The sequence below is a fragment of the Portunus trituberculatus genome, chromosome 36 (genome assembly GCF_017591435.1).
Source record: "Portunus trituberculatus isolate SZX2019 chromosome 36, ASM1759143v1, whole genome shotgun sequence".
Lineage (NCBI taxonomy): Eukaryota > Metazoa > Arthropoda > Malacostraca > Decapoda > Portunidae > Portunus > Portunus trituberculatus.
Genome location: NC_059290.1, coordinates 8,246,847 through 8,254,093, shown reverse-complemented (window position 1 = coordinate 8,254,093; position 7,247 = coordinate 8,246,847). Strand labels below are relative to the sequence as shown.

The 7,247-nt window shown below is 37.3% G+C and overlaps 1 protein-coding gene across 2 annotated transcripts in view; it reads right to left on the bottom strand.

Annotated features, from left to right (window-relative positions):
- LOC123513682 (probable cationic amino acid transporter) overlaps nt 1-7,247 on the bottom strand; it is an 84,221-nt gene extending 76,974 nt beyond the window's left edge. For both annotated transcript variants that reach the window (XM_045271026.1, XM_045271027.1), the window contains exon 1: nt 7,058-7,247. The gene's annotated coding sequence lies outside the window, so the exon portion shown is untranslated. The remainder of the gene's footprint in view (nt 1-7,057) is intronic.

Sequence of the window (7,247 nt, the reverse complement as noted above, 5' to 3'; positions counted from 1 at the left end):
TGTGTGTGTATCACACTGACCTATGATACGCAGATCGCGAGCCATTGTTCTTTGTATGAAACCACTTCAAACCAAGAAAGTTACCAAACACAAGCCGTCTGCGTTCTTGCTGTGCTAACCAAATCCCCTATCAACCAAAACCAAGACTAATCAAAACAAACCAGAACATAACCATGCCGCTTATCTCTCAGCCTGTGCTTCGTGCTGGCATTGCACTGGCACTTGCTCTTATTGAAGAAGAGCAAGAAGATACAGAAGAACCAAGAGGTGTGCGACGGCAGCTTTGTGATCGAAGATGGTTGGTATGAGCACAAACTATCGACATGACATATACGTATATATTTTGTCTTTCTAGATTGATGAAATATTACTTAATATTCCAATACAAAAAAAAATATGCACGTTTATTGAGTTGAAAAAATAGGTTTGTATTGCATTTTTATATTTTTATTTTTTTTTTTTTTTTTTTTTTTTACTGGGATGGCATACGAAGGGCCAGAGTAGATATCTAGCCGTCCTAGCTTAACTTTGCCCCGCCAATCTCGGGCAAATTCTTGTTATCTCGGGAGGATGTTTGTTCCTCGTTCTGCGTATGATTGATAGGCCAGTGTGATATCCCCTCTACTTTTATAAACTCATATTGTATAACGCTCTACTCTCGCTATAATTATTTTCCATAGCCACTGAGATGATTAGCTGGGTGTTCAACAGCGTTTCCCCTGTTAACAATGGCGACATCTTGTTCATTTGTCTCTAAAACTGTAAGAACAGTCTTAAAAACCGTGTTACTTCTGCAACCCATATTCTGAAGCTTTGCTGTCTTCCCACAACCATTTTCCAAACCCACAGAGATGATTAGCCGAGTTTTCAAGAGGGCTTCTCTTGTTGGTGTTTCTACGGTTACAGTGACAAATTAACAAGATTTTTTCCATTCTTAACAAGGGAAACTGCTGATAACCCGTTAATTACCTTTGTGGCAATTAAAAACAGTCGTGGTGAGAGAGCAGTGTCACAGAATATGATTTCATAAAGTCGCACGAGTTTCTAATGTTTCTTTTTATTGTTCTAGTGACAGATGGACAAGATTTCTCCATTAATAACAAGAGAAACTACTGAAAGCTCGGTTAATCGTCTCTGTGGCCTTTGATAACGGTAAAAATGCGACTCAGTACTGAAGGGATTAGTAGATAAATGGTGAGTTAGTCTGCCATGTGTGTTTCTCCCTTAAACCTCCAGTACCAGGACGCGTTTCCATATTCATTCTGCTCACTATCTGATGATTTTATACAGCTTCACAAACTCATGTGGGGAATTAAGATAGTAAAACCTCTAGCCATTCATTTCCTGACCTCCATAGACCCTTCCTAAAGTCAATAAATGGTCTAACGGTACACAAATCTCTAGGTGAAAATGCGTCCCAGTACTGAAGGGGTTAAGGTGCAGAGGCTTCGTTAAATCATCCCTGGAGTCATAAAACACCCTTGATGAGCCCAATAGCTCCCACACGATCCTGCTGGAAGTGGATGGGACAACATGAAGAGATGAAGAATGTAGTGACTTGAGTGTTTTGTTTACTGACTACCCTGTATCTTTAAACTTATCTTTTATTTGTTCATTTATCTGTTTATTTTATGTATTCATTTAGTTTTTATTTTTCGGTGAGGCAGCGGCTGTTTGTATCAAGTTACCTGGTTTTACTTCACGGGCTCCATCTTGTGATTCAGGAAGACAGTAAAATGTTCATAAGTGTTCTTCGTTATTTACTCATTCCGTACGTTATTTCATTCTATAGCTTGCCAGTTCTTGTCTTAAATTAATAAAGAAAAGAGAAAAAACCTAATCAATTCTTTTCCTTTTTTTCAGGTTATTAACTTAAGAAACTTACAAAAGAAGGCAAGTTCAGGTTACCCTCATATCAAATTCACCCCTTGGCTGTTTAGGCTAAGAAGTCTTCTGTCTCATTTTCCATAGGCCTACTTATTTGTGAGTCTGGGAAAGAAGTAACATATTAAGGCTATACTCTGCTCTCTGCCCCTTCTGCTAACTTATTTCCTCTTCCTTTTCATATTTCATTTTCCCTGAGTATGTTATCTTGCGAGTCAGGGCAAAGGAAACATTTACTCTGGCCACTGCTATCTTCCTATTTCACTTCATTTCCCTATCTAATTTTCCCTAGGACTATCAACTTGTGATTCTGGACAAAAGTAACAAATTCAGGCAGGACACTTCCTAATGTAAATAAAATCGTCTAATCCTACGAAAAAACTGAAGGTAGAAATGCGTCCCAGTACTGAAGGCTGTTAAGGAGAACGGTAACATATTAACCCCTTCAGTACTGGGACACAAAGATAGAAATGCGTCCTAGTACTGAAGGCTGTTAAGGGGAACGGTAACATATTAACCCCTTCAGTACTGGGACGCATTTTTTACCGTGAGTTTGGTAATGATTAGACGATTTTATTTACACTAGGAAGGGTTTATGGAGGTCAGAAGATTAATGGCCAGAATCTTCACTATTTTTAATCCCCACATAAGTTTCTAAAGCTGTATAGAATCACCATATAGTAAGCAGAATGAATATGGAAACGCGTCGCAGCACTGAAGGGTTTAAAGCTGTTCTTTGTTACTCTGCTTGCTCAGTTATCCTCTATCATGATTCTAGGGAGGGGATGACAAACAATACGTGAACCCTTTATCTGTCCATGGCTAAGCTGGATTACAAAGCAGAATAATAATTTTATGTATGCATGCACTTTATCATTTTCTCTCCCCCTACAGTTGAGTTACATTGTCTACGGTGAATTCGGAACATCCCTCATGCTCTTCAGATTAAAAGCGTTTTGCAGCCTTCCCCAGCCATGCAATGTCACGAATCGCCAGGTTGCATGTTTGTATTATAACTTCCACTGGTATTTGGTGCATTTTTCTTCCTTAATTGCTAACCACTCTATATCTTTCCTTGTTCTATGCTCACCTACAAACGTTTAATAGCTAGAATTTCCAAGACCTATACTTTTTTTATGCTCCTCCAAATGTTTTACTGACTAGAAATTGCAATATTTTTTTTTTATACTCTTCCCAAATGTTTTACTGACTAGAAATGGCAATGTCTATTTTTTTTTCTTTTTCATTCTTTTCTCGTAGATGCTTGTAAAGACTCCATGCATTGCTATTGGTGCTGTGAAAGGCTTGTGTAGCAGGGAAAGCAGTGAATTCTACCTGTCACCGTGCAATCAACAGAACAGTGACATCCGGGAAAATATGAACGCATTACATCATGAAATATATAAATAAAACGATTTCTTAAAGGCATTTAAATCTGAGAGAAAGAGAAATACTGTAAGGAAAAGTTGTGATTTTATAAAGGAAAATTTCGTCTTTCATTAAACAGATGTTATGTTTTAAATAATACTCAAATCTTGAAAAATATATAAGAAAAGGAAAATAGAAAAAGGAAAAAGATACAAAAAAAAACATTTAAAATTGAGGAAAACAAAACTTGAAAAGAAATTATATATCTTGAATACACGCAAAACTCGCCACAAATGATATTGCAGAGAGAGAGAGAGAGAGAGAGAGAGAGAGAGAGAGAGAGAGAGAGAGAGAGAGAGAGAGAGAGAGAGAGAGAGAGAGAGAGAGAGAGAGAGAGAGAGAGAGAGAGAGAGAGAGAGAGAGAGAGAGAGAGCGTTAACAGTGACACCTTTCCTTCAAGCTATCAATATTTTCCCTGGGTTCATTTCATCAGCACAGCGTCTTGACAGAAGTATTCACCGCCAGTCACTCAATTTACCTCCATTGTCACGTGACGCCCAATGTAATTAAGACCAGGTGTGACGTGATCTTAAGTATATATATATATATATATATATATATATATATATATATATATATATATATATATATATATATATATATATATATATATATATATATATATATATATATATATATATATATATATATATATATATATATATATATATATCAAAAGTATCTATAGATGTAATCTCTCTCTCTCTCTCTCTCTCTCTCTCTCTCTCTCTCTCTCTCTCTCTCAATTTAGCTTTTTTCAAGATTTTATGGGTTTTCACATTCAAAGGTTTTACTTTTCATTACATAGTCGTCTAGTTAATCTCTCTCTCTCTCTCTCTCTCTCTCTCTCTCTCTCTCTCTCTCTCTCTCTCTCTCTGGTAAAAAGTAAAAAATAAACGTACTTTGTTTCACAGTTTCGAAGCGGTTCATATTATCAGTGAATCTCTCGCCTGATCTACCTGAACCCATTAATTGGTGTTAGTCGCCCATTGCACCTGCAGCCGCCACCACCACCACCACCACCGCCACTGCCACTGCCACCGCCGCCTACTCCTAACCTCATATTTCCCCTATTATTGTCAATCCAGCCAATAAAGTGTGCAAATTATCGCCCCAATTAAGTCTAAATTAATATACTAGTCTCACACCCTCTCTCTCTCTCTCTCTCTCTCTCTCTCTCTCTCTCTCTCTCTCTCTCTCTCTTATGCGCTAGAGAAAGCTTTTAGTGATATATAGAGGAAAGGGAAAAGATAAAACAAAGTTGAATTACTGTCCTTGTCCCAGTCTCTCTCTCTCTCTCTCTCTCTCTCTCTCTCTCTCTCTCTCTCTCTCTCTCTCTCTCTCTCTCTCTCTCTCTCTCTCTCTCTCTCTCTCTCTCTCTCTCTCTGGTTAGTTTACGTATTTCAATCTAATTCTACAAATGTGTTTCAAACTTACTTTAGTTGTAGGATACCACTGCTTTCCTTCAATAATTCTGTATCCTGTGGCTGAGTGGTGAAAAAAAAAGAAAAGAAAAGCTCATTCGTTACGTTTGAAAGCAAGACACGAATGAGTATTTGGTTTTGAAATGTAAGGCAAATGAACTTTTATTCCTGGCATAAAAATAAGTAAATAAATAAATAAATAAATAAATAAATGCATAAATAGAAATAGAAATAAAAATAAATACATGAATATATACATAAATCGACATTACTATAGGATATTACTTTGTTTTTCTTGAAGACTTACACTCGCTAATACGAGCGTCCCTTGCCAACTTTCACAGCACTGTTGAAATTGTATGCGTGAAGACATAAGAGGGGAAGAAATAAGAGAAAATTACTTTGTTCTTTTGTTTACATTACAAAAAATAACAGGAGAGAGAGAGAGAGAGAGAGAGAGAGAGAGAGAGAGAGAGAGAGAGAGAGAGAGAGAGAGAGAGAGAGAGAGTCATTAGCAGCGTTACCACATTCACGCGTCCTTAGATGACAAAAATACCATGAAATCGTGACAAAACATGGCATAGAAAAGAAATGAGAGAGAGAGAGAGAGAGAGAGAGAGAGAGAGAGAGAGCACAAAAAGTTATAGATAGATACTGAAGAGAACATTATTGTGTCTACCATTGGAAAGAGTTAGAAATTTCTTATCCTTTGAATAAATGGCAGAAATACATTAGTTTATCACGTTGAAAAGCAGGACGCGAGTAAGTGGACCAGTCAGAGAGAGAGAGAGAGAGAGAGAGAGAGAGAGAGAGAGAGAGTCAGTATTTCTGTCTCCACGTGTCTTCAAGGAGCTAAAAGTTATTACTGCGACAAGCTTGATGTAAGAAAACGTAGTCTATTTCCTGACAAGACATTATGAGAAACAATCTCTCTCTCTCTCTCTCTCTCTCTCTCTCTCTCTCTCTCTCTCTCTCTCTCATAATAAAAATACATATTACTTTATCTTTCCATTCCTGACTGAAGATTAACATAAAAAAAGTTAATAAATATAATTACATTCATTTTTCCGTCAATTTGGTGTTTGAACGCTGCTATCTGCATGAAAAATAAACACATAAATGCATAAAACGTCAAGATAAAAATGGAACATCAAACACTCGGGGACGAAATGACGAGAATGCTATCAAATCAAATCGCAACGCCCCCTTTTCAGTTTCTGCTTTACCGCCGTCGTACCTCACAGAAATTATCGTACACAGCTTCTTAATTCGAGTACGTACGGTTTTCTATCTTGTTTTCCCCATTCTTACGACGACATAAGTGGTGCTATGTATAACGAAATGGATTGCTGAAGTAATACGGATATTTTCTTATATAGAGTAGAAGTTTTATTATGTTTCTACTTTTTTATTGGTCTTTTACTTGATATTCTTCACCTTTATATGTTTTTTTTTATTAACATATTTTTCAGTGTTTTTCTCATCTGCATATAATTTTTTTTTATTTATTCATGTCAAATATTTCATCGATAAATTATCTTTAGACTCCACATTTCTTTTTACCATTTATTCTCTTTTGTTTGCCTAAATATCAAATTATTAGATTATTCCTATCAATCTCTCATCTTTGTTTGAATTCCTAGCCTTTCCTTCATCTCTCGCACTCATTTGTCTCCTGTCTGTCTAATTAATAAAAACAACATTCACACAGCCTTTAACAAATCTAATCAACTGCAGTAATAAAACACGGTCAGTTTGTCCCTCATCCCTCTCCCACATTGTGTTAAAAAACATATATCCATTAACGCATGAAACGAGAGGCAAAAATTAATAATAATAATAGTTAACCTTCTGTTGACAGATAGATGGATTAAAAGGGATTCCAAACAGCAACAGGCCTCTATGTTCCCGCCAGGCTGTTTGGCTCTCTACAACGCGATACTGGAAGAGACAAAACTATGGAGTAAAGCGAGTGAAGGTGAACAATCAACGAATACCACCACTGATAGGGAGACTAATATTTTTTGGGGGGTATGACGATAGTAAGGAGAATTACAGAGAATAAAGAGAAGATAAATGAAGAAATGTAGGAGTATCATTGTGCAGTATTCATATATCAAATAGTTTACTATAAAAAAACGCACGTTACTATGAGTCACGTAAGGACGACATGATTACTCGTTGATGTGATGAATAGCTTGCATACTGACGGAGAAGGGTGAAACTGGTGCTATACACTCAAAACTGGCTGATTAACTGGCTGTACTAACAAAACTAAGAGACAATAAAGAAGGTTATGACAAGGCAAGTCGTCTATTTACCTTTGCGAGGCGGGGAGCGGGAGGAAGATGACAGGCAAATGCAGGACAAAAAGTTCCCTCCCTGTGTTTTTCCCCTCGTGACTGGAAGAAGGGAAGGAGTGAGCAGCACTGACTGACTGACTGACACTCCGGTCCCGCTCGGCTCTCACAGACGTGCTCCAGCCGCCACACCTCGCCACACACTGCCTCT